Below are 26,965 nucleotides of genomic sequence, written 5' to 3' on the forward strand. Positions count from 1 at the left end.
AGGGAGACTGTATTATTGCCATACACTGGAACTCATTTTCTCAGCTATCCCTTACTATTTGTATCAAAAAAATAAATGCATTTATTGGTTATGATGGGAGTGGTGTAAAAGTGCAATCTTTGTAGCTCATAACAGAAGTACATACATAACTTTATACAATATATCATTCTCATTCCCAATTACCTCTCTCTATACACCATCCGAGTTAAATGTATCACAATATAAAGGTAAAAATGTGGCTGAACATAGGAAAACACTGCGGTAAGTGTATTCTAAGGCAGAGCACAGAAATACAGCAAGCTGGAATGTGGTAGGGACCGATATTTACCAAACCAATCCAAAAAGGACATCTAAAAGAGACCTGACCTGAGGCCAACTATCTCGGTTACTATAAAACTGAGCATTGACAAGACATTTTCAGTAATTTGAAGCCTTTTGGTTATGCCTACTTTGGGTGCAAATATAACAAAGCAATCCATGCAACAGGCATGTTGTCAAACTCTGCTAAAAAAAATTAAATACAGGAAAGTGGGCTCTTTTATTTGAAGAATGGGCTATAATTTATATTAACACAATTAAGAATATAACAGCTAACATAGACCTTATTCAGGTTATCTTATTTCAGCCATTCAATACTAAAAAGGTCAGTGTATTGCATTAATGCAATGAAGGGTCACATAGTGACTCATCCATTATATTAAATGATTAGATTATTTTTAAAGGGTCACTGCATGCATGTAAGAAGCAAAAGTGAAGCTACATAAAACTTTTCATATTGATAATTAAAACATTAATTCATGCATTTATCATGACAATATACTAAAATAAGAAAGGAAAGTACAAACAAACTCATTTATCACCATATGAGCAGTGATCAGGAAACCAAAGGTGGGACATATAAAAAACAATGACTAAACAGAGGTAAAATATAAATAGGAGGGTTTAATAAAGGGCAGGGGCAACTTTTATTTAGACAGCTGGGATGATATCAAATTCCAAGTATAAGAATCTTGCTGTTTATAATGAACATCTGGGGTCCAATGTAAACCCCTTAAGACAGCTTCAAAAACTGGACTTACCCTTAAAGAACCACTATAGTGCCAGGAAAACATACTTGTTTTCCTGGCACTATAGTGCCCTGAGGGGGGGGCACTGAGTGCCACCCTCAGGGTCCCCCTCCCGCCGGGCTCTGTGGAGAGTAAAGGGTTAAAACTTACCTTTATTCATGCGCCGGGCGGGGAGCTCTCCTCCTCCTATCCGCCTCCGATCCTCCCTTTCGGCTGAATGCGCATGCGCGGCAAGAGCTGCGCGCGCATTCAGCCGGTCTCATAGGAAAGCATTTACGATGCTTTCCTATGGACGCTTGCGTGCTCTCACTGTGATTTTCACATTGAGAATCACGCAAGCGCCTCTAGCGGCTGTCAGTGAGACAGCCACTAGAGGATTTGGAGGCTGGATTAACCCTATTATAAACATAGCAGTTTCTCTGAAACTGCTATGTTTATAAAAAATAAGGGTTAATCCTAGAGGGACCTGGCACCCAGACCACTTCATTAAGCTGAAGTGGTCTGGGTGCCTAGAGTGGTCCTTTAAGGAGACAAGCCATTTTTGCATTTTTTGCTGTTTGTGTTCAAACGCAATTTGCATCTCTGTCATTTATTGCACCACACATATTATATACCATTTCTAGAGGGTAAAAAAAGGCTTTAATTTAAAGTCATATATACATAGATACATTCTCATTAATTATAAAAAAAAAATCAGAAAAGAAACACATTTTTTTCACAGTTTTGGCAATAATAGCATGTGCAAAATAAGTCCAGCTTAGAAAAAGTAATTCAAAATAAAATCATTTATGTGTCTTGATTTATAGAGTACATAATATGTATTGGATTTCAGCTTATTTTGAAAGTTACAGGTCACAAAATAAAAGGAGAAATAAAATTTCAATGTGAAACAATGTTAGAAGTTGGTATGTTAGTCTTGTAGGTTTAGTAGCCATCACAGAAAAGAGAATTGTCACACAAAAGTATATATTTATATAAAGTAGACATCACAGGCTATTTACCTAAGGTTAGTTTGACACTTTTTACGTAGCCATTTCATCACCAATCTCTGCCAAATATTGGAGTAAAATTGTGTTTTTTCTCTATTTTGGCATGTACACATATAACAAGGTTTTTGTTATTTGTATTTCGTAAAGCTGGTGTGTGCTATTCCTGCACAGACCCCCATATTGTGTTCAGCTACATCTGCTGAGTATAATGATACCCCCATTGTATGCCTTTGGCACTATTCTGTGAAGCTACAATGCCATATAAGAGACAAGGCTATTTCAGTTTCTATAGTTAGAATTTTCATAGATGGATTTGATGGGCCTATGTCTCATTTTGGGGTATTATAGCAGTTTGACTGTTCCAATAACCCCACAAAGGGCATCCATTTGATAAAGCAGACACCCCAGGGTATCTTATATGGCTTATATTGTGCCTGAACATGTCACCATTTTTTCACCAGTTTATGTCAATGTTTGTGGTGAAGGGAAACACATTGCATTTTTACATACATGTTTTTCTTACACTTGATATGTACCACTGTAATAAAATCCCCCAAATTATGCTCAGTTACATTTTCTGAGTAAAACAATATGCCCAATGTATGACCTAGACACTATTTTGTGAAGTTACAGTGTTGTGAAAGAGACGTGACAAGTTCAGGTTTTTAAGTGTGAATTTTCATGGAGGGTTTTGATGCGTCCGTGTTCCACTTTGAAGCACTTGAGCAAGCTACATATTACAACTACACCATAAAGGCATACAATTTCTTAAAGAAGACATCCCAGGTGATCATTTTTCTGCTAGCTTGTACCAAGTGTAGTGGTAATAAGCATTTTTTTCTGCCTTTTTGACACACAAAGTGAGTTTGCACAGTATATTTTGCAAACCTTATTTGTGCTACGACTGTATAATACTTCATATGTTGCTCAGCTATGTCATCTGAGTACAGCAATACCCCCCTATTTACCTTGGCCAGGTATATGTGGATATTGAAGGGGCACATTTGAGACACAGCCATTCCAGTTTTTTTTCAAACTTTGAATTTTTATGCTGTGTCCATGTCCCATTTTAGAGTATTTTAGCAGGCTATATATTCCAACTATCACATAAAGGCATACCATTTCTTAAAGAAGACATGCCAGGGTATTTCAAAAGGCATATTTTAAACCTTAGCGTGGGATAATTTTTCCGCTAGCTTGTACCAGGTGTAGTGGTAATAAGCATTTTTTTCTGCCTTTTTGACACACAAAGTGAGTTTGCACAGCATATTTTGCAAATCTTATGTGTGCTGTAGCTGTATAATATTTCATATGTTGCTCAGCTATGTCGTCTGAGTACAACAATATAAAGTATGTACCTTTGCCAGGTATATGTGGATGCTGAAGGGCCACATTTGAGACGCAGCCATTCAGTTTTTTTCTAACTTTGAAGTTTTGCGCTGTGTCCATGTTCTATTTTGGAGTAGTGTAGCTGGTTGGTTATTCAAACTTCCCTACAAACACATACTATTAATTACAGAATACCACCCAGGGTAATTCAAAAGGCATATTTTGAACCTTAGCGTGGGATCGTGTTTTCGCTAGTTTGTTCCAGGTGTAGTGGTAATGAGCATTTATTTTATGTATTTTGTTACTTTTTAAAAACTTTTTTGTTAACTTCCCATAACTCCCACCTACCCCAGCTAGCAAAATATATTATTTTAAATATTTAAATTAATGAATGAAATAATTGAACCCCTGAGGGGTAAAAAAAAAAAAAAAAAAAAGTTAACCCTCGGGGGTTAAAAAAAAATATCAGATCACAGTAAAATGTAGTCCCTGCCAATTGAGCACTGTAGTAAGTGATCAATTGGCAGGAAATTAGTTAATTTTATTAAAGTAGGTGAAAGGGGGGGGTGGGATTTCACTTTATTTTTTTTCACAGGGTGAGGAGGATCAGCACTTATCCGTCTCCCTGCGCTTCACACTGACAGCCTCTCAGAACGATCACAGCTGCAGGGACAGCGCGATTGGGTGCTCCTGGTCTGCCTCGAATACCAAGGCAGACCGTGGGAGCATTAACCCCGCGATCGCCGCGATCAGGGGTTAATTTTAGCGCATGATGGACGGGGTCCGTTATGCATTGTTAAGTGCTTCCCCAGCATGACGGTTAACGGGTTAAAGTGACACCCCAGGCAGCTAAACAAGTTGAGCTTAAATTAAAGCTAATAAACTGAAATGCCTGTGCTTAGTTTATTTTCTTTCAACTCTGTGTAGTTTTCCTGCAGTGCTGTAAATTATTTTTACTGTTTTCAGCAGTGTAACCCAGCCTCATTAGCCACCCCTTTCACATTTCAACGTGTTCCTAATTCCCAGTCCCTGAAAGAAACGTACCTTTCGCAGCCAATGAAAATAGGCATGTATTACCTAGTGTAAGTAATGCTCACAGGACAGACTGCATTGCAGAGACATGGCTACAGCCCATGTTGTGCTACTCTCCCTCCCTTTGTAATTCAAGTAATACATTCTCCTCCAGCCAGCCTCACTACCCAATGGTAACCCCTTCCCTGCCAGCCACCTTCCCTACCTAGTGTTAACCACTGTTAAATCCGATCACAGTAAAGATAAAAACAGGTACTTCTAAAGCTGATTTTTACACTATTTAGGAAAAAAGCATGTAGTGACAGTAGGTTTACTGTTGGGGGGAGGGGCGAATATGCATTTTTTGCCTATATAGTCCCTTTAAAGAATGGGAAATTTGTGCATAAGAACTGAGCAAGAAGAAGAAGCATAGTTTGAATTCAGATAATCACAAAGACATGAACTTTAACACATCCAAAGAAAAATAAACGGCATGGTATGATAAATATATAAAAAATATTTTCCCCAAGTTCAATGTGACCTCCCCAAGTTCAATGTGACCAAACCAAGTGACATGGATTTTTGCCTATGTGTAAAGCAATAAACTTAGAGTATTTAAACGCTCACTGCTCAGCTCTCATTTAAGAGTTAAATCAGTTTGTTTACTCAACCCTAGTCCCACACCCCTGCACGTGACTTACACAGCCTTCCTAAACACTTCCTGTAAAGTGAGATCTAATGTTGCACATTCTGTTTATTTTAACATTTCTTATCTCATAGTCTGTTAATAGCATTCTAGAACCTGCAGGAGTCTCCTGCAAGTACGTATAGTTCAATTTAGAGAGCAGGAGTTTATATCTAAATGAAAAGGTGACCCTTTTTTCATGCAGGCTGTGTCAGTCACAGCCAGGAGAGGTGTGGCTTGGGCTGCGTCTACAGAAACAAAAGTAATTTAACCTTCTAAATGACAAATAATTGAGCAGTGAGACTGCAGGTGCATCATCTATACACCAAAATTGCTTCATTAAGCTAAAGTTGTTTTGATGTGATGTCTATAGTGACCCTTTAAGCTTTGATTTTGCATTATTTGTTGCCTAACACATGGCCTAAAATGCTTCTGGAACTATTAACTCAGGGTGAAATAGTTTAATGTGCTGAGCAATCATTTTGCCATGCAGTGAAAGGTCAGGTATATTAGTCTTTGTGCAACAAGCTCAGATATACATAAGCTATGGGTTAAAATTATGTGGAATTTGTATATTCTCCATAAGGACATAAGGAGGCCATTGAGAAGTATATGAATTAAATTATGTGCAATAATTCAAATCCAGTGTTCTTGTTTAATTGTCTTAAAAAGTGAAAATATCCTTAGTAAGGGAAGTTTTGATTATGTGAAAGCTTCATCACCAGTCTGTAAGTTATATGCGTAAACCAGTTTTACTGAAAGCAGAATGGTGTAGAAATCATAATTGGTCCTATCAAGGATGGCTTGTGGAAGTACAATGCAAAAAAATTATATTAAAATAGGCTCAACAGCTTATCGCCCACATGTCCACGCACAAGAATGCAGAGTGTGTGTGTGGAGTGGATTCATTGTGTGTGTGGAGTGGATGATGTGTACAGTGGATGCACAGTGTGAGAGTTTATATGTGGGGGAGGATAGGGCTGCATTCTGTGGTTAAAAAACACTTTTGTATTTTATTTATTTTTTATTATTTATGTATTAGTTTTATTCCCCCCCACCATATCTATGTGGCCAGGGAGGGGGGGAGGAAGTGGCATTGCAGTCCTTGGTGGTCCTGTAGCATTGTACAGGCTGCCAGGTGCTGTGTACTTAAGAGGGGGCCCAGCCAACATGATCTTCAGCTTCCGGCAGATCCACTTTCCAGCGAGAGTTGGAGAGAGTTTCTGAAAGCTGACATTCACGTCTGCTGGTTCCCCTCTTCACTATACTGAGAGCCGTGAGCCTGCATGGGCAGTGCTGGAAATAACGTAGAGAGAGTCCTAGTGCAAGAGTTTTTTTATGGGCTCCTCTTTAGCACAAGGGTGGCCAAAATGTAGATCCCCATCTGTCGTACAATTACCACAATGCTTTGCCAGCTGAGGATCAAATTTTTGCCCATCCTTGCAGGGTTGTATTTAGCACAGTGTTTGTGTGTTTGAAGCCTGGTATTTGTATTTGACACGTATACAGATACACAGACACACACACCGACATACAAGCAAGTACACAGATACACACACTAATACATACACACTGATATACACACACACATATACACATACTGGCATATACACACACACTGACACACACATACGTGTCATAATTTTTATAATTGCAGTTACCCTCCTGGTAGTTTACCTTTAGGCTGCCGAAGATTGGCTTGCTTTGTGTTCTGCTGGCTGAGGATGATGTGTGTGGGCCCTGCAACAGATCAATCTGCTCCTCTCCCTCCTGCTGCTGCCTGTGCTGTGCCTCCTTCTCTCTCCCATGTGGCACTCTCTCTTTCTCTCTTGGAGGAAGTAAGCAGTTGTAATTTCTTCCAAGCCAGTCTATAGCACAGAGGCCCGATCACACTCTTAAAGTGCAGCACTGGTGCCTTACCGGGACCATATTATGCAGTACCAATCTGGTAGCCCATTCACGTCTCAAGCGTGTGGGACCCAGTGCAGTTGCACCAGTGGTGGTTCCGCCGATGGCAATGTGGGGCCCAGTCGCCTGGGAGAGGAATAGAGTGGCTGGAGAGTACTATGTCACATGCCACAATTTTGATTAGAAACTCACTTTTTTCTTCACACACACACAGTGCTAAATGTTAACTTGTTTAGACAGTTTATTTTCAGTACATTACATACTCTTTTTGTTTATTTACAAATATTTTTATATATATATATATATATATATATATACACATATATATTAAAAAAATTAAATAAAAATGCTCTTGCACTCACGCTTTAGTGTCCCTTTGTGACCGGGTGCTAGCAAAACAAGGCTGTATTATGCATTCTTCCAAATAGGTAGTTGCAGTCACGGATTTTAAAGTCCAAAATGTATTAGTAAATGTTAAAAAGACGATCAACGTTTCAGTCCTGCCTACACCATTTGGTGTATTTGATCCTGATGAAAGTCCTCTATGCAGGACTGAAACGTTGATCGTCTTTTTAACATTTCCTAATACATTTTGAACTTTTAAAATCCGTGAGTGCAGCTACCTATTTGGAAGAATACATATATATTCATATAGTTACATGTAGTTTATATAGTTTGAAAAAAGACTTACATCCATCAAGTAACCCCTTTCTCACATTAGTTGTTGCTATTGATTTAAAAGAAGGGAGAAAAACAATATGTAGCACTTTCCAATTTTCAACAAATCAGGAAAAAAAAAATCTTGACCACAGAATGGAAATCAGATCTCTCCTTGGATCAAGAAGCTGTTAACCCACATATTAAATATATCCCTAAATATTATGTGTGACCGTAGTCACCATCACCAGGATATTCAGACAAATGCTTTATGAAGGACCCTGGACTACTCCTATTTCTAAGTCACCCAGTGCCCATTATAGTTGTGTGTAATATATTTGTGTATTGTTAATTGTTTTGTGTGCTCTCCTGTCCTGCTGATGTTTGCTACCAACTAGGTGGATTTGGCAATTGAGCAAACAGCTATATGCACTACCTGGATTGCAAGGCTAGTTGCTTTGCATATTCAGGTAGATTTGCATATTGTTCCTGCAAGCAGGAAAGATATTTTATGTTAAGTATTGTCTTCCCCATCCCTTTATAAATATGTCATTATGTTATTATAAGTCCTGTATGTTCTCTGATATGATTTGTATATTTGTGTTTTATTGAAGTTGTCACAGTAATTTAAATGTAATGAGCTAGTCACGAGTAACAATAAATCTGAGTATGTTAATTCCTATTAGAGCTGTGTGTTCTTTGTGGATTTTGTGGGATCCCAGTGACAGAGTCTTCGGACCTGTTTTCAGGCTACATGATCCCTCTAGCCCGGGGAAAAGCCAAAAGAGAGCTGGGCCTGAGGAAAAGGTGTGGATAACTGCCTCGGAAAGAAACTGAAGAGACAGAGGGGATGATACCTGCCTGGAAGAAGCCTGGTCGGGAGGATGAGTTCCAGAGAGACCTTTGCTTTAGCAACTGGACATGTGTGGCATTACTTACCTCCATCGAGCTGCGCGCGGACGCAGGGCCCACTGAGGGGGACTCACCTCCCTCAAGCAATGCAGCCGGCCGGCAGGACGGCTATATATAGATGTGGATGTGATGTTACGCCCACTCTTAAAGTGACCATGTCATCATTGCGAACCTAATCTGTTTTGGATCACAGTGATGACGTAGACCTATCAAGAATTAGGTAAGCATATTTAAGGCTTGTTGTTGCCCCCCATTCATTGCCCTATCGTGGTTTCTGTTAGATCCTTGTTTAGTGCTCCTAGTGATTCCCTTACGATTTCCTGTGTTTGACCTCAGCTACATATTTGGATCCTGATTTCTGGTATTCTGACCTGGCTTTGTATTTGACTTGTGATTTCTGGTATCCTGACCCCAGCTTCATATTTGACTCATAATTTCTGGTATCCTGACCTGTGATTTTTGGTATCCTGACATAGCTTTGTCTTGACTCTTAGTATTTTCTGTAATCCTGACCTTGATTTATCTTGACCCTGTGTCTTGTTGTATTAATATGTTAAGTCTGGCCATTCTAAGGCTCTGTAATAAGTCTTTCACATGCACCTTTTGTGGGTTTCCTCTTTTCTGTGTGTTGGGGTATGACTCCCTTAACATTACTATAGGGCCATGGACCCTGCAGGTATGGGAACTCCACAGAATCCTTGCCAGGCTAAATTTGAGGAAATGAACCACAGAATGGAACAACTCGCTCCGACCTTCCATACCTTGTTAGCCAGAACACCCCAACTCTCTTCTGAGAACCTTCCATCTATGCCAACTCAGCCTGTGCCTGTGGTGATTGAAGCTTCTGGTCAGATCAGTATGATCACCAGCCTGACACCACCTCCTAGATATGGTGGCATCCTAAGACCTGCCGGTCTTAGGATAAACCAGATAGAGTTTCATTTTGAAACGTCTCCCAGGTCTTTTCCCACTGATTTATGCAACAATTAAGCAACAAGGCCTTGGAATGGGCAAATGCTTTATGGCAGGCAAACAAGAACTTAGTTTATGATTACAAGATCTTTGTAAGAGCCTTCTGATAAGTGTTTGATCCACCAGGCAGAGATCCATAGCGGATTATGCTATCAGTTTCCGCACTTTTGCATCTGAGGTGGATTGGACCAATAGTGGTTTGGCTCCTGCGTTCATGGAGGGGGTTCATGATAACATCCTGGATGAGGTGACAGCCAGAGATCTTCCAGTCCTTCTAGAAGACCTTATCGATTATCTAATCGACATCAATAATCAGCTAAGTGAAAGAGCCGAACAGTGGATTTGTGGTAGACGTTCTACTGTTACCATAACCCGTAGGGCCTCAGTTCCTGATTTTCTTTTTCTACAGATACTGAACCCATGCAACTAGGGGTGGCCAAATTGTCTGAGGCAGAGAAACAGTATAGGAGTAGGAGGGGCTCTGCCTATATTGTGGCTAGAAGGGGCATCTTAGATTGACTTGCCTATTGCGTCTGGAAAACTGTAGCACCTGAGGTCGCTCATGGGACCGGCCTTGGGTGTGAATTCAGAATTATTATTATTATTATTATTATTTATATAGCGCCAACAAATTCCGCAGCACTTTACAGTGGGTGGATGAACAAGAATGTAGTTGTAACCAGTCAAGTTGGACACAGGAACAGAGGGGTTAAGGGCCCTGCTCAATGAGCTTACATGCTAGAGGGAGTGGGGTAAAGTGGTACAAAAGGTAAGGATAGAATTAGACTAATGACAGAGGTGGGAGTATGGACAGAAGATAGACGTAAGTCTTCAGCAGAGCGTAAGGGCCTAGACGGGACACACTTGAGTATTAGAGAGGATAGATAGGTGGGAGCAGCATTATGTAGAAATTTGAAAGCAAGAACCAGATTTTTAAATTGAGCCCTATATCTTATAGGAAACCAATGTAGGGTCTGACAGAAGGGTGAGGCATGGGTGGTGCGGGCGGACAGGAAGATGAGCAGCATTCATTATGGACTGTAACGGCGCAAGTTGGCAAAAAAAGGATACAAATGCAGAAAGATAAGTCCTGGGCTCACTCCCATCACTGGGCGGCAGCAAAGACTACAATACACATCAGCCCCAATATATAGTAAAAACCAAAGAAAAACAAGTTACCTGCGCTCTCTCCTTAATCCCTATCTATTTTTAAACAAATGGAGGTTTTTTTGTTACCTCCAATGGCCATGGGAGGATAAGCCCACCTGCCAACGTCAAGGCAGCCTCCCCAGGTGGGTCCTAACCATTCACCTTGCTTCCTTGAGCTGAAGTGGTACATGGGCACTGTGGGCTCTAGGGAACTAAGATGTACACACAATGATGGGATTTTCGCATCCAAAATATATTTTATGTTTTCAGGTTTCTTATGATTGGCAAATGTTTCAACATATAATTTAACCATTCAGTGAAGAGTGCATACATAGTTGGAAGGATTAGAAACAGAGATTCTTACTGCACCACAGGCCTACATGTACATTGGAACAATAGATACTCACTGCAAATAACCTGGCTATTACAACGCAAACTGACTCACAGACGTACTTACAGATAATTCAGCACACAATAGGTTATTATTGTGCCCATACATCAGTTCAACAATATACAAGCTGAACAAGAAAAATATGAATACAAGAAAAAAAATCTTGCATAAAATGGAAACCAAATGAGAAAGAAAGTCTGTTTCAATTGGCAAAGCAGTAGCTTAATTTAAAGAAGCAATTAAACTGTAGTATGGTCCAGGAAAGCAGAACAATTGCATAGTTTACTTAGTAATTGCAGTCTAGATTGATGTTTAAAATATATTTTACCTCTTTATGCTTTATAGACTTGCAATAATCACTGCTGACTCTTTAGGGGTTATGTACCAACTAGCACAGCTGCACAGCACTGTCATCTATTTAAGAAATATTGTGGGTGTTTTGTGAATCCTCAATATGGCAAGGCTTTTTCAATCGTGTTTATATAGAACTGTGCCTTTCCAATGTTGTGACTTAGAATATCATTGCAATTCCTTTGGGTGAACTGGAGGTTCTATAAAGAGAGATTCTAGGGCAACATTCTAACCATTAAGCAGGAATTTTCCACTGGTTTGTTTGCCCCACTGTTTGAGGACAATGATATGGCCAGTTGATGTTGGTCAGCACCAGATATGTAGTTTCCATATAGTTCCTTATGTCTAGACCCAGCAGCAGACCCAGACTGGCCATCAAGCAAAAGGAACGCAAGGTAAGTAGTTTTCTGCCATGTTTAGGGAGAGGACCAAAAGAGACAATGTAGGTGTGCAGAGTGAATAAGAAAGTGGTGCAGAGAAATTCTGATGGGGGTACAAAGTCAATCGGAAGTTTTAGAAACTATAAGGGAAGGGGGGTTGCAGAGACAATGGGAGAAGATTAAGAATGAATGTAAAGATGGTAGAAGAAAAATGTACCAATAAGCATGCCATACCTCCTTATACACAGTAAACTTACACTAAATGTGCACAAACAGACCATCTAAACACATATACCGTCACTTTCACATATAGTGCAATACTACATGTCCACATTCACACATGCTGGTATGCTACACAAATACTACCATAATGCAGCCCCGCTACTCTAATACACCTACTGACATTCACACACTGCTCACCTCTCTGCCTCCTGTAATGTCATGGAGGAGGCATGGCCTCCTCTGCGATGGTCTAATCTAATGCTCCTCCAAAGTTTTTGGAACCTAATGGGCATGCACAGAGAGTGTCACATGCACATTCAAACTTTCCCTTAGGAAAGCATTAGAGTGTCCATTTAAGGAACACATTATTTTTTTCTTGCTTCATAGACAGAAAGGAATAATTGTGTTTGTGTTTCCCATGAAAAGTATTGAGTTAAAGGGACATTATAGTCACCAGAACAACTACAGCTTATTGAATTTGTTCTGGTGAGTAGAATCATTACCTTCAGGCTTTTTGCTGTAAACACTGTCTTTTCAGAGAAATTTCAATGTTTACATTACAGCCTAGTGATAACTTCACTGGCCACTCCCCAGAAAGCTGTTAGAGATCCTTCCTGGGTCATGGCTGCCTAAAATGCATCCAAACATTCAATATCTCCTCCCTCTGCATGCAGACACTGAACTTTCCTCATAGAGATTCATTGATTCAATTCATCTCTATGAGGAGATGCTGATTGGCCAGGGCTGTGTTTGAATCATGCTGGCTCTGCCCCTGATCTGCCTCTTTGTCAGTCTCAGCCAATCCTATGGAGAAGCACTGTGATTGGATCAGGCTACCACTTCTGCAGCTGTCCGCAGACTGCTTGTTTTTCTGAGTCAAACAGCATGCAGAGTTACAGCTTCAGGCTTGAATACAGTAGGAGTTTCCTATATTTATGGAGGCATACAGTAAGATTTTGCTATATTTATGGGGTCCAGGGGGGCTAGATGGTGGTTTTAACACTGTAGGGTCAGGAATACATGTTTGTGTTCCTGACCCTATAGTGATCCTTTAATATATGAGTTTGGTTTGCCAACTGATAACTTTGATCTCCTTTACTCTTGCTACTCTTTGTGCTGAGTAAAGGAGATCGAAAAGGGCTATTCCAACCCTTCTAACTTATTTAAATAAAAAATATATGCAATTTTAAATTCTTTAGACTCCCCCCTCTCCTCCAAATGAAACAAAAATGTTTTAGAATTAACTTTAACTTACTTAAAAATCCAGTGCTGGACGAAGCTGAAAACCATGCCCACCATGATCCTTCGATAGGACCAATTAACCGTCTCAGAGCGCATATATGCGCGGGGAGGGTGAGATGGAATCAGAAGGGAGGAAACCTAAAAAAAAATTAAACTGAAAGAATAGGGAGGCAGAATGGCTGCGATGAAGAGGGGGGATGAGACACAAGAGAATCAGAGAACAAACGTCTGTCACCAGCGTGCTATGCATGCTGATGACAGACAGGGCCGGATTTTCCTATAGGCTAACTAGGCTTCAGCCTAGGGCCTCAAGATCAAGAGGGGCCTACATTCAAATTGTTAGCAAAATTAAAATTACACTATTTTAAAAACAGTGAACACTAAAACACTGAACCGAAAATAAGGAGAAATTCTACGCATATGATATGACCAGTGGAGTACTAAGGGAGGGGCGGGGGGGGCGGTCCGCCCCGGGGGCCACTTACTAAGGGGGTGCCCGGGGCAGACTACAATGCTCCTCCTGCCGCGATCACCGAGACCGGCGGTCTGCAGCTCCGCAATGTGCAGAGCTGCAGACCATGGATCTCGCGTGCACAGCCCAATCAGAGCGTTGCCGCGGGTTACCACGGCAAAGCTCCGATTGGGTCTCGCAAGATCCATGGTCTGCAGCTCTGCGAAGCTGCAGACCGGAAATGAGGGCCACCGGACCACCAGGGACCCCATCGGACCACCAGGAAGCCCCCACTGGACCACCAGGGATTTAAGGTAATTTTTTTAGTCACCCCCCTCTCCTCATCACCCTCCTCCCTCTCACAATCACCCCACCTCCTCATCACCCCCCTCCCTCTCACAATCACCACCCTCTCCTCCTCACCTCCCTCCCTCTTACAATCACCCCCCTCTCATCACCCCCCCTCTCCTCATCACCCCCCTCCCTCTCATAATCACCCCCCTCTCAAAATCACCCCCCTCTCACAATCACCCCCCCTCTCCTCATCACCCCCTCCCACTCACAATCACCCCCCTCTCCTCATCACCCCCTCCCTCTCACAATCACCCCCCTCTCACAATCACCCCCCTCTCCTCATCACCCCCCTCCCTCTCACAATCACCCCCTCTCTCCTTTTTTTTCATTTATTATCCGTGCCACATTTTTTTATAAAGGTTAGTACCAATCACAACATGTTTCATTTAACATATTGATACATATCACAGTAATGATGTTTTTTTTTTTAAATTCAATGTTTTATTGATAAAATTTTTCAAAAAGGGGGAAAATGGAAGGGGTACAGAAAGAAGAAGGAGGTCGGGGATTGGGGAAGGTACAGTGGGTTGCACAATGGTACAATTTGGCATGCATTGCTATTTAGTGTAGCGTAGGAGAGCATAATACTTTAAGCAGAACAAGCATTGTAAAGTATGCCTTATGTAATACATAGTACATATCATTATATATAATAGAATAGAATAGAATACGATCTGTGGGTTACACTGAATACCGATACACAGACATAAAAATGTATCCGCCCTTCGTGTGCGGTGGAGGGGATGAATCCCATCATGTGATAACTGGGATATATCTAGCAGATCGGTAAGTTATTGCTTATTAGGTGTAAAACCTTTGTGTGATAGTGGAGGAATGGAAGTGTAGTGGTGGAGCACCACAAATGGCAGACAAGATGGCTACCAGGTTCGTTATCTGTTCGGGGTATTTACCTTAAATGCCTACGAACATGGGTTGAATTACAAACTGCGGCTGCTACACTCTTGTAGAATACGGGCAGTGACGTGCCCTTGTGCCAGATGCTTTGGATATTTGGGGGTCAAACTTGGGGGTTACACCGTGTATCATTGTGAGGTAGGTTAAGGAACAGTCCGATTCATGGTATCTTAGCATCGATCAAGTTCAAGTTCCCAACAGTGATTGCTGTCAGCTGCCCCCTTACCAAATCTCCGTGTGGCTTCTGGGTCTCAAATAATTTAAGGGGGATCAGAAAGGGGGGTCTCATGTGGGCGATATAGGCTTGTTTGTTGTTGGAGTGCTAGGGGTCCTGTTCAAAGAGACCATTAGGGTCTCATAGGCAGTCAAGGGTGGAGAGGGGGAAATGGGTGACCAGTCCTAACTGGTAGGTCCGCCCACATTGCAACACGGAGATGGGTTTACATGAGGCGGATGGCATTGTGAGTTACATTCAGCGCAGTTTGGTACCAGAAGCATGTCATAGCCTAATCAAGTAGCTCTGAATCTGAAGTTGAGAGTGTCGGGCTGTTAAGAAGCCTATGTTGGTTGGCCTCAGAGGGTGGTTGCGAGAGTTGCGTTTCCCGGTATGTGACCCATGGGGCCCAAGTTGATAAAAGGCGTGCCTTATGTGTCGCCGTTTGTGCAGATAAACACTCATGAATGTAGTACTGATGGAGTTTGGCCAGGAGTAGAGCTTTAGAAGGACAGTGGGTTTGCTTCCAATGGTTTGCAATTAGGTTTCTCACCGCTAGTGCTGTGAGCGCCATGATAGACTTTACTCGTTTCGGTACTAAATTGGGATATGTTAGAAATATGCCTGTATGTATGTCTAGGGGTGGCACTGCAAAGCCCATGGTGTTCAGTATAGATTGTGCCTCCTGCCATAGCGGGCGTATGCGGGGGCATGACCACCAAATGTGAGTCATTGTGCCACTATCTGTTCCGCATCTCCAGCAATGGGGGGGACCGAGTTGTACATTTTATGAAGCCTCTGGGGTGTAAGGTACCACCTATAGACTAATTTTTTATGCGCTTCTATATGGGTATAGCATTGTGTGAGCCCTTTGAGTGCAGTTAGGGATTTTAGTATTTCCATAGTAGAGATCGTGTTGCATTCTGTGAGCCACTGTGCCACAAATGTAGGGGGATTAGGTGGAGAGGTCCGCATTAAGGCTTTATAACAGGAGGTAAGAGATTTAGGTTTGGATGGAGCCCGCCAGCATTTAACATACAGCGCCTCCAGATCCATCTGTTCTGAGTTGTGTAATGTAACATCGTGGGCGACATGGGTGGGTATAATACTCCTGAGTTGCATATATAGAAATACTAAGGAGTTAGGTAGTTGAAATTCTTTTTGGAGGTCTGGAAAGGATTTGATGTGGTTTACATGAAGGACTTGGTCGAGGGTGGTTATTCCCTGTTTGACCCAGGAATGGAACGAGAGCCAGGGCGAGACCGCCTGTAGGGCTGTCAGCGGGGAACTCGGATGGTATTTGTGCGGTGTAGGATGTTTTTGACGTATCGCGTCCCAATGATGTAGTGTTAGTGTAGTTGTAGGGAGGAGTGTTACATCTTTGGGGCGTAGCGTTTTAGGCGTCCAGAGTATGTTTATTAGTGACGTGTCGACCAATTGGTCAACTTCTATGTCCACCCATTGGAACGTCCCTTTTGGGGTATGCAGTTTCACTGCCGTTTCTAATATGGCCGCTTTGTAGTACGAGTATATATCTGGGAGACCCACGCCTCCCTCTTTGTGGTTATTCTGGAGGAAACGTTGGGCGATTCTCGGTCTGCGTGCTTCCCATATGTATGAGGACAGCACTTTTTGGAGCGATTTAAAGAACAATGGCGGGGCCCGCAGATGAAGGAGGCGGAAAACATACAACAATTTGGGAAGGAGGATCATTTTAACTGTGTTAATTCTGCCCAGCCATGACAGTTTAACTGGTTTCCACCGTAGGCATTCAGTTTTGCATAAGTTAAGGAGTGGTTTATAGTTATACTGGAAGATTCGCTCATTCGTGGGTGCGATTTTGACCCCTAGGTAGGTGATATAATCCGACCTCCAGTCAAAATCATATGTGGCGCTAAGTTCCTGAGCTAGCTCTCTTGGGAGGCTTATAGGAAGGGCCTGGGTTTTCGTTCGGTTTAATTTGTAATATGTTAGTTTGCCGTAATGTTGTAAGAGTGACATCAAAGCAGGCAAGGATGAGGACACATCGCTCAATGTTAGGAGGATATCGTCCGCGAACATAGACAATTTGTATTCAGAATTGCCTACCCTCATGCCTTTAATTGTGGATTGACGTCTAATTATATGTGCCAGAGGTTCTAAAGCAAGGACAAACAGTAGCGGGGATAGGGGACATCCCTGGCGGGTGCCGTTGGTTATTTGGAATGGAGTGGAGAGGAAGCCTGCATGGGATACTTGGGCCGTCGGGGCATTGTACAATGCCATAATACCTAGAATTATGGGCACGGTAAAGCCAAATGCTCGTAGGATATGTTGCAAATAGTCCCAATTAAGCCTGTCGAAGGCCTTCTCCGCATCTAGTGCTAAGAGAAGGCCTTGGCCACCATTACTGTGTGAGTGGGATAAGATATTTAGGATCTTTCTGGTATTGTCCGAGCCTTGTCTCGTTTTGACAAAGCCTGACTGATCATTATGTATTAGTGTAGGGAGGATAGCGGACAGCCGATTGGCTATGAGCTTAGCATAGAGTTTGACGTCAACATTTAATAAAGATGTGGGTCTAAAATTCTGGCATTGAGTTGGGGGTTTGCCTGGTTTTGGGAGGGTGGAGATGTGGGCCTTCAACATTTCGGGGGGTAAAGTTCCTTGCTGGTAGCATTGGTTAAATAGTGTAGACAGTTGCGGCGATAGGATGTGGGCAAAGGTCTGGTAGTAAAAATTGGTATATCCGTCCGGGCCAGGTGCCTTATGTTTGGGAAGTTTCTTAATTGTTGCGTCTAGTTCGTGGGCGGTAAATGGAGTAGTAAGAGAGGATATGTCTTCTGGAGAAAGTTTGGGTAAATCGGTTTGTGCTAGGAAATCTAGAATGTCTTGTGTGGCTGGTGGAGCTATTTGGGGGTCATCTCTTAGGTTGTAGAGCTTACTGTAGTAAGCTGCGAATGCATCCACTACATGTTGAGGGTTGGTGAGTTTTTGTTCCTAGCCGTAGTGACGTATGCTATCCTGGAATTAGTCGTACGTGCTTTAAGTCGTGCGGCTAACAATGCGCCTGCTCTGTTCCCTTGTGAGAAGAAATTGTGGTTGTAGCGTTGAAGCATGTGTGTTGTTTTGGCTTGTTCCAAGTTTCTAAGTTCGGAGTTTAGTTTCGAGAGTTCATGCCGCAGTGTTTGCGTAGGATGTGATTTATTTTGGTGTGTGAGGGCCGTAATCATTGCGATGAGATCTGAGTAATCTTTAAGTCTTTGCTTTTTAGCGTGGCTCCCTGCTCTGATCAGAAAGCCTCGTATTACTGCTTTGTGCGCTAGCCAGACAGTGGTTGTGTCTACGTCAGGGGTTAGGTTCGTTGTGAAATAGTCAACAAGGTCTATTTTGAGCTGGTCCACAATTTTAGGGTCTCGTAAAAGGGAGTCATTAAGTCTCCATGTTCCCTTGCCCGTCGCGGCACATTTTTCAGATAGGGTAATGGTTATCGGGGCGTGGTCTGACCAGGTTACAATGCCTATCGTTGTATTCTGCACCGCTGGCATTAGTGTGGATGGGATTAAGAACCTGTCAATTCTGGTGTACGTGTTATGCGCTAGGGAGTGGAAGGTATAGTCTCTCTCTAACGGATGGAGGACCCTCCATGGATCTAGAAAGTTGTGTTGAAGAATTTGGTCACATAGTAACGATGATGTTTTGTGTGATTTACGCGCGGATGCAGTGGTTAGTCTGTTAGTAGATGTGGAATCTAGAGAGCAGTCAAGGAGGTAGTTAGTGTCACCCCCAATTACAGTAGTCCCAAATCTATGTGCGTTCGCTAAGGCGAAGATTTTATCCACAAATTCTACCTGGTTGGTGTGTGGGCCATAGATGTTGATAAACGTGTATGGTTCATTGTTTAAATAGCATTGGAGTATTAAATATCTACCATGTTTATCACCTGATTTCTTGAGTAACGAAAAGGCTACCCCCTTCCCTATCAGGATCGATACCCCTCGTTTCTTCTTTTTGTAACACGAATGAAAATCATGGGGGTATGCAATAGAGCAGAACTTGGGACGTGCGCCCCATTTAAAATGGGTCTCTTGGAAGAAGGCGACATGTGCGTTATGTTTTTTTGCTTCATCAAGCGCTAGTCTCCGCTTATGCAGTGAATTTAAGCCCTTCGTGTTCAGTGATAGGACATTAAGTGTCATTGGGATATCGGAACAGTTGCTGTAATAGTGAATATGGGGGCATAATCGTCAGCATGGGGTGACTAGTTTCCCTAATGTGAAGTGTGGTTCGGTGTATCAATATCACCCTTTCGGGTGCGTTAAGGGTGGTTCGCTCGGGTGCCACGTCATCTCCAGGTGATTGAATCTGGAAGGTGTAACCTGTTTTAGCCGTGTATGTGGGCGAGTGTGGCATAGAAAACACGCCTCTCATTGTTATAGGAATCTTCATGACCAGCGTATTATATGGTTGTAAAGCAATTGTACCAGCACATATGGCAAATCCGTGCGTGAGAGAGTGGGGAAGGGGGTAATAAAAACACAACAGGTGCGGGGTAATAGGTACGTATAGGTAACGTATATAGGGCACGTATAGATAACAAACTATATACAAAAAAACGCCGATTGGGACGCCCTGAGGCATAGGCGGTATTGAAAAGGCTTTGGAAAGCCTGGTAGGGCGGTGGGAGTGGGTCGATCGTTCAACCCTGGTTTGCTAGGCAATGTGGGGGCTATCATAGGGACCAGAACAAAAACTACTTCTTTCATCTTTTTTATCTACGTGGTAGTCAGATACACTAGGACGACTCTTTTAGTGGTGGCCGTGGCGGACAAGGGACACACACAATGAGACCAGACAATATACATTAGGAAGTCTCAGTGGTTGCACAATAGTTCGATTCCGTCCCAATCGGTGCGTTGTCGCCATGGCCGGCCCCAGGACAGGGGCTCAGGCATGGCGGCAAGGCCCCGCCTCAACCACCTCATCATGAACAACCATGTTGATAAATAGGGGAAAAGACAATACTGAATGAAAAGAGCGTGGGGCACCTACAGAAATTGACCCGGACACACCCAGTGCGTCACCGCCATGGTCGGGCCCAGGCTAGGCCGAGGGCCCCGGCATGGTGGTAAGGCTCAGCCCCAGACCCCCTCCCAACATCAAGTGTGAATAAAACAGCAGTGAAATGAGAAGGGCTGTAGACATATGCAGGTATACCAGGCAGTGTGTGCCAGGGAACTCCAATGGCAGCCCAGAAATCGGGCCCCATCACATCTAATGCGTTGCCGCCATGGCAGGGACGAATTCCAGGGCCCCGGCATGGCAGCAAGGCCCAGCATCTGACATTTTCCCATACGCAATTATAAGGAATCATCGATAAGATGAAAGAAGGTGCCCCATAGAAATGCATAAAAGCGGGGGTTATCAAGGGGGTGTACAGTCCATAACATTAGAGGTTATGAAAGTCGGGCTTGTGCGCCCTATTGTGGCAGAGAGGGGAAGACCAGTGTAGTTCACTTATCTGTAGACACCACATTCCAATCTGTGGAGACCTTCCTCGGGGACCTTGATCTCTGCGGTTCCGCTTGGGCAGCCTGTCCAGGCGGTTGCGATAGGGCAATGTTCCAATCTCGCAGAAGCTTCAAGCCTTCCTCGACAGAGGTGATGTGACGATCGGCTCCATTGCGGCGGATGGTTAAACGGGCTGGAAACCCCCATCTGTAGAGGACATTGGCATCTCTCAGGGATTTAGTGATGCCGGACAGTTCTTTGCGCTTCATCAGAGTTGAGGCAGATAAGTCTGTGAAGAGGAGTACGCCTTCAAATCCTTCTGGTAGGGACTTTGTGCTTCTTGCAGCCCGCATTACTCTGTCTTTGCTAGTATAGTAGTGAAATTTCGCGATAGTGTCTCTAGGGACCGAGGTCGGGAGAGATTTCGGCCTCGGCAGGCGATGTATGTGGTCTAATAAGCAGTCCTGGAGTGTAAGGTCGGGTATTAGGGCCTGGAAAAGGCGGACAGCATAGGCTGGCAGATCTTGAGGTAGGACATCTTCAGGGATGCCGCGTAGGCGGATGTTGCTGCGCCTGTCTCTATCCTCGTGGTCCGCAACTTTGTTGGTAAGATAATCCAGTTTGGCCCCCATTTCTGCATATGCATCTGCAAGGGTATTATGGGCAGAGATAAGTTCCTCTGTCTTGCCTTCTAAGTGTGCCGTTCTTTCGCCGAGCACCTGAATTTCGGTTTTAATGTCCCGTGACATTTTTGACATGTCAGCCTGGAGAGACGTCTGTAAGGCCTGAGCATCCTGTGGATGGAGAGGTCGGTTGCGGGTGTCGCCGCTGGTACCGAGATCGAGGTGAGGTCACTGTGATCTGAGCATGCAGAAGGTGAGTTTGGCGCGCCGGCGCCATCTTGGGCCTATGCGCGTGGCGGCGTTAGCGCCAAAACCTGCAACGCCGTCTGCTTGTGCTTTCGTTTTTTAGCAGATTTGGCTGTCATGGTATTCCTGGGTAATGCTGAAAGTGTGTGTGGGGATTTGGGGTACCCACCGCTATTCGAATCGCTGTGCAGGGTTGGTATCGTACGGAGCTAACAGCTCATGCGACCGTCCTGTAGAGCAGTTAGCAGTAATGATGTATTTTATTGTCTCTCATGTAATTTACAAACTTAAAAATGGGAGGTGAAAGGGCCTCATGAGTGGAATAGCCTAAGGCCTCTTTTCATCTAAATCCGGCCCTGATGACAGACTTTATATTTTGCACAGAATTGCCATTTGGCAGTCTGGAACTATCTCCTGGCACGCAAGTGCAAAGATCTCTGTATGTGCAGTGTTTCAAGCAGAAACACAGCACATACAGATTCCTTCCTTCATGACCATTCCTAAAAAAAAGCCATTGTTATAAATTGAGCTTCACTATTTAAGGAACTTGAAAGAAACAGATGACTTATTCGTGGCTCTGTTCACTGTCGCCCACTCACCACTACCCAGTTTTATACCCAGACTACCCAGACTATATTTCACACATTTTACACGTCCCACTTACTTTCAATATGTGACCGCCTTGCTGTTCATTTTCTTTAGGGTTAGGGGGTATTGTGTCTGAATTATGCCCACCTTTGAGTCCTAGGGATTGTAAATGCAACCTTTCTTACAATTTACTTCTTCTCTTTATCCAAATTGTTCTTTCGTATATCGTTTTTTTTTTTCCTTTTCATAACTCTCTCTCTTCTTCTCTCCCTCCCTCCTAGCATTGTCTCTAGAACAGTACAGCAGAAGAAGAAAAAAAAACACATATAATTTGTTACAGATAAACCTCAAATCCTTGCAAATCCCTTGAAATAGGAGAGAGAATTAACCTTGTACAACTGTATGTAAGATGCTGGAAATAGTAATTTTCTTTCTCCTGGTATCGGAATCCAGCTGTATTTGAAGCAGCAAAGTAATTTATAAAAGCATAGCTTTGGTTTTGCAAGAGGAGGTCTGTGACCTTCTAGTTTATCCCGCCGTCTGCATATTGCTGTCGCTAATTGGATCACTTCCTCTATCTCATATCTGACCAGAAAGTCGTGACGTATTTTAGACCAGATTCTGACATACTTTATCCTTTATTTTTGGGTTGCATTTGATCAAGGATCACGACCCTGGATTTTATTTTTAAGTAGTTCTGTATTACATGGTACAAAGTACTCTGTTCTTATCTAACATAAATGATCTGCCACATATTTATCAGACACATATCCTCAAATTTTTCATAGAAATGGGACAAAGACAGCAATTAGCTGTTTTATTACACTACAGCCTCTACATTTTCCATCAAATTGTGTGTCAGCTAGATTATAGTGTGCTAATGTAACAACATGCTTTTGAGAAGCAGAGAAAAAAACGAACCGCACTCGAATCACATGAAGATCCAGGTGCTAAACTGGACCACGGGCCAGCCCCAGGTAGTAAATATCAGTGGTAGAAAGAGGATCTAGGCACTCTAAGTATCTTCAATTCTAGAAACATAGAAACATAGAGTGTGACGGCAGATAAGAACCATTCGGCCCATCTAGTCTGCCAAATATTTCGAAATACTTTGAATTAGTCCCTGGCCTTATCTTAAGTCTAGGATAGCCTTATGCCTATCCCACGCATGCTTAAACTCCCTCACTGTGTTAACCTCTACCACTTCAGCTGGAAGGCTATTCCATGAGTCAACTACACTCTCAGTAAAGTAATACTTCCTGATATTATTTTTAAACCTTTGCCACTCTAATTTAAGACTATGTCCTCTTGTTGTGGTAGTTTTTCTTCTTTTAAATATAGTCTTCTCCTTTACTGTGTTGATTCCCTTTATGTATTTTAATGTTTCTATCATTTCCCCCTCCTCGTCTCGTCTTTCCTCCAAGCTACTTTGCACATTGCGGTGTCTCACATATCCTAATAAATACAATTAAAGATACTTGGAGTGCCTGGATCCTCTTTCTACCACTGAGGTATACAGGTGATGGCAGGATTAGTCAAGGGGATCTCTAGTTTAGGTCTATTGGTTTACACTGAATTTGGAGATGGTCTAGCTCCCTATGTAGGGAAAGCTGTGCATGAAAAGGAATGTTTTGAATGTGTTGTTCAAGATAGCCACCAATGGTAGAAGTAAACGGTAGAAAGACTATTAGTACTATTATAGTAGTATAAACTGGAAACTTGACTGAGCATTAATTCTATTGTAGAATGTTTATTCAAGCCATTAGAAAGGCAACATACTACAAAATGTCCACTCTTTGAAACATTACTGGACAGAATAAATAAAAATAAGATTTTGAACTATTCAGACCTTGAAGCAGATGAGATACTAATGCAGAAACACACTAGGCTCAACTCCCAAATGCAAAAAACAGGAAGATGAGGTTTCAGTTGGCATATGACGATCAAATCTAGATAACTGAAAGTGGGATAAAATGTGGAATACATTGTACAACTGCATGGAAGCATCCTCATTTGTGTCAGTGGTACAGACTGGTGGAGGAGTGATTACATTGTCATGTTTTCTTAGCACATATTATATCTTTAACCCCTTAAGGACACATGGCATGTCTGACACGTCATGATTCCCTTTAATTCCAGAAGTTTGGTCCTTAAGGGGTTAAAGGACCACTTTAGGCACCCAGACCACTTCAGCTTAATGAAGTGGTCTGGGTGCCAGGCAGGGGTGTATTAGCCGCGAGGCAAACAAGGCATTTGCCTTGGGCGGCATTTTCCAGGGGGCGGCAAAAAAAGCCGCCCCCAAACGCCCAGGGCAAATGCCTTGTTAGCCTTGCGGCTAACTGACTTGCCGTCTGGGCGGGCGCCCGGTCTGCTGGGCAGTGCTGGCGGGCAGGCGGCCGGCGAGGGAGCACTTCCTCTGAGCTGTCTGCTCAGCTCCCTCGCACGCCGCAGAGTGAGGCTGGGAGCCGGAATATGACGTCATATTCCGGCTCCGCCTCCCAGCCTCACTCTGCGGCGCGCGAGGGAGCTGAGCAGACAGCTCAGAGGAAGTGCTCCCTCGCCGGCCGCCCGGCTGCCCGCCCGCCAGCACTGCCCAGCAGCCACTGGACCACCAGGGAGAAATAGGACCCCCCCCAGCATTCCCAAAGGTAAGGAGGCTGGGGGGGGGGTAAATTTTAAAAAAATAAATGTGTTAAATATGTGTGAGTATGTGTGTATGTCTGTTAGTGTGTGTGAATGTCTGTTAGTGAATGTCTGTGTGTATGTCTGTTAGTGTGTGTCTGTCTGTTAGTGTGTGTGTGTGTCTGTCTGTTAGTGTGTGTGTCTGTCTGTTAGTGTGTGTGTCTGTCTGTTAGTGTGTGTGTGTCTGTCTGTTAGTGTGTGTGTCTGTCTGTGTAAGTGTGTGTGTGTGTGTCTGTCTGTTAGTGTGTCTGTGTATGTCTGTTAGTGTGTGTGTGAATGTCTGTTAGTGTGTCTGTGTAGGTCAGTGTGTGTGTCTGTGTATGTCAGTGTGTGTGTCTGTTAGTGTGTGTGTGTATGTCTGTTAGTGTGTGTTTGTGTGAATTTTGATTTAGTTTGTTTTTTATAATAGTATAATGTTTTTTACGGGTATTTGATTTTAATTTTATTTTTATTTTTATTTTTATTTTTATTTTTTTATTTTTATTTGTATATGTATTCTTATTTTTATTCGTATTTGCATCTTCACTTTTATTTTCACTTCCATTAGGCTTATTTTGTAGTCCAGAATCCCTCTCTCTGTTTCTCCACCGTGCACTTATTCCAGCTGTTGTATCCTATTTTTTCTACTTTATTACTACCTTTATTTATTTATTTTATTTTATTTTTTTTGTATCTAATTCCTGTATTTTGATGTTCTACTTGATTTAATCTTGGATATCTTTTTACATCTAAAAGATACTCCCCACAAATAGATTGTGAACAAGGAATGTGAAGAATGAGTACAGAATCATTATATGTGATAAATATTGATACCACTATGTGTGATAAATACTGATACCACTTTAAGACCACGAAACGCTATGAGTGCCTTACTCCTTCAGAATATATTTTAGAGTATAACTGTAGTTTTAGTACATACCTTTATATTGGCTAATAATGACAATGATTTGAACAAATTTCTAATATCATGTATTTGTTTAATTTTATTTCATGATGACTGCTTCGTGGGGGCGAGATGGAACGCACGTGCGTTCCAGTGAGACGCATTGCGTCCTATAGCCGATGACTTCCGCCCAGCTGACATGAAGGTGGACGTTTCCGGGTTGGTGGAACGCACGTGCGTTCCACAGAGACGCTCCGGAACTCCATATATGGGAAACCATTACGGACCGAAATATAACAGATGAGTTACAGCTGATTCTGATCCGAAAAAACGGCGGGAGGACCTATAAATGGAGGACAAAGTACCCAGAAGATTTGAAGCACTTCATCACTCCTGAGGAAGTCTGCTAAGACAGACGAAACGCGTAGAGTTATTTGAACTTTTATTTAATTTTATTTGATTTTATATTTGTCTATCTGGCTGAGATCTCTACAAGGATTTCGTTCCCTGCATTGTCTGGACGACAGATTTGTATTGATGGGCCTTTTTACACCTTTTATGCTGTAAGTGCAACCATTAAAGCCAATTTATACTTTTTCAAAACAGTGTTACACTATGTCATCTTTCATCTCTTGCATGTAATATCCATTCCTTTAACAACGAGGGATCCAAGAGAATCCACATAATTTTGATGGGCTTGAAAACAACCTCAATCTTGTGAGTGTGATATATAAATAAGGGGTATCTTATTATATCAACGTTAATCCCCTATGAGCGTATTTTCTTTTGTATTTTTTAGGTATAGGTATATCTTGCTTTGTTTCTGTGTGTGTGAATGTCTGTTAGTGTGTGTGTGTGTGTGTGAATGTCTGTTAGTGTGTGTGTGTGTGTGTGTGTGTGTGTGAATGTCTGAATGTCTGTTAGTGTGTGTGTGTGTGTGTGTGTGTGTGTATGTCTGTTAGTGTGTCTGTGTATGTCTGTTAGTGTGTCTGTGTATGTCTGTTAGCGTGTCTGTGTATGTCTGTTAGCGTGTGTGTGTATGTCTGTTAGTGTGTGTGTGTGTGTCTGTTAGTGTGTGTGTGTGTATGTATGTCTGTTAGTGTGTGTCTGTTAGTGCGTGTGTGTGTCTGTTAGTGTGAGTGTGTGTGTATTTGCTAGTGAGTGTGTGTCTGTTAGTGAGCGTGAGTGTGTCTGTAAGTGTGTGTGTGTACCTGCTAGTGAGTGTGTGTCTGTTAGTGAGTGTATGCGTATCTG

Source organism: Pelobates fuscus, chromosome 3 (genome assembly GCF_036172605.1).
Source record: "Pelobates fuscus isolate aPelFus1 chromosome 3, aPelFus1.pri, whole genome shotgun sequence".
Lineage (NCBI taxonomy): Eukaryota > Metazoa > Chordata > Amphibia > Anura > Pelobatidae > Pelobates > Pelobates fuscus.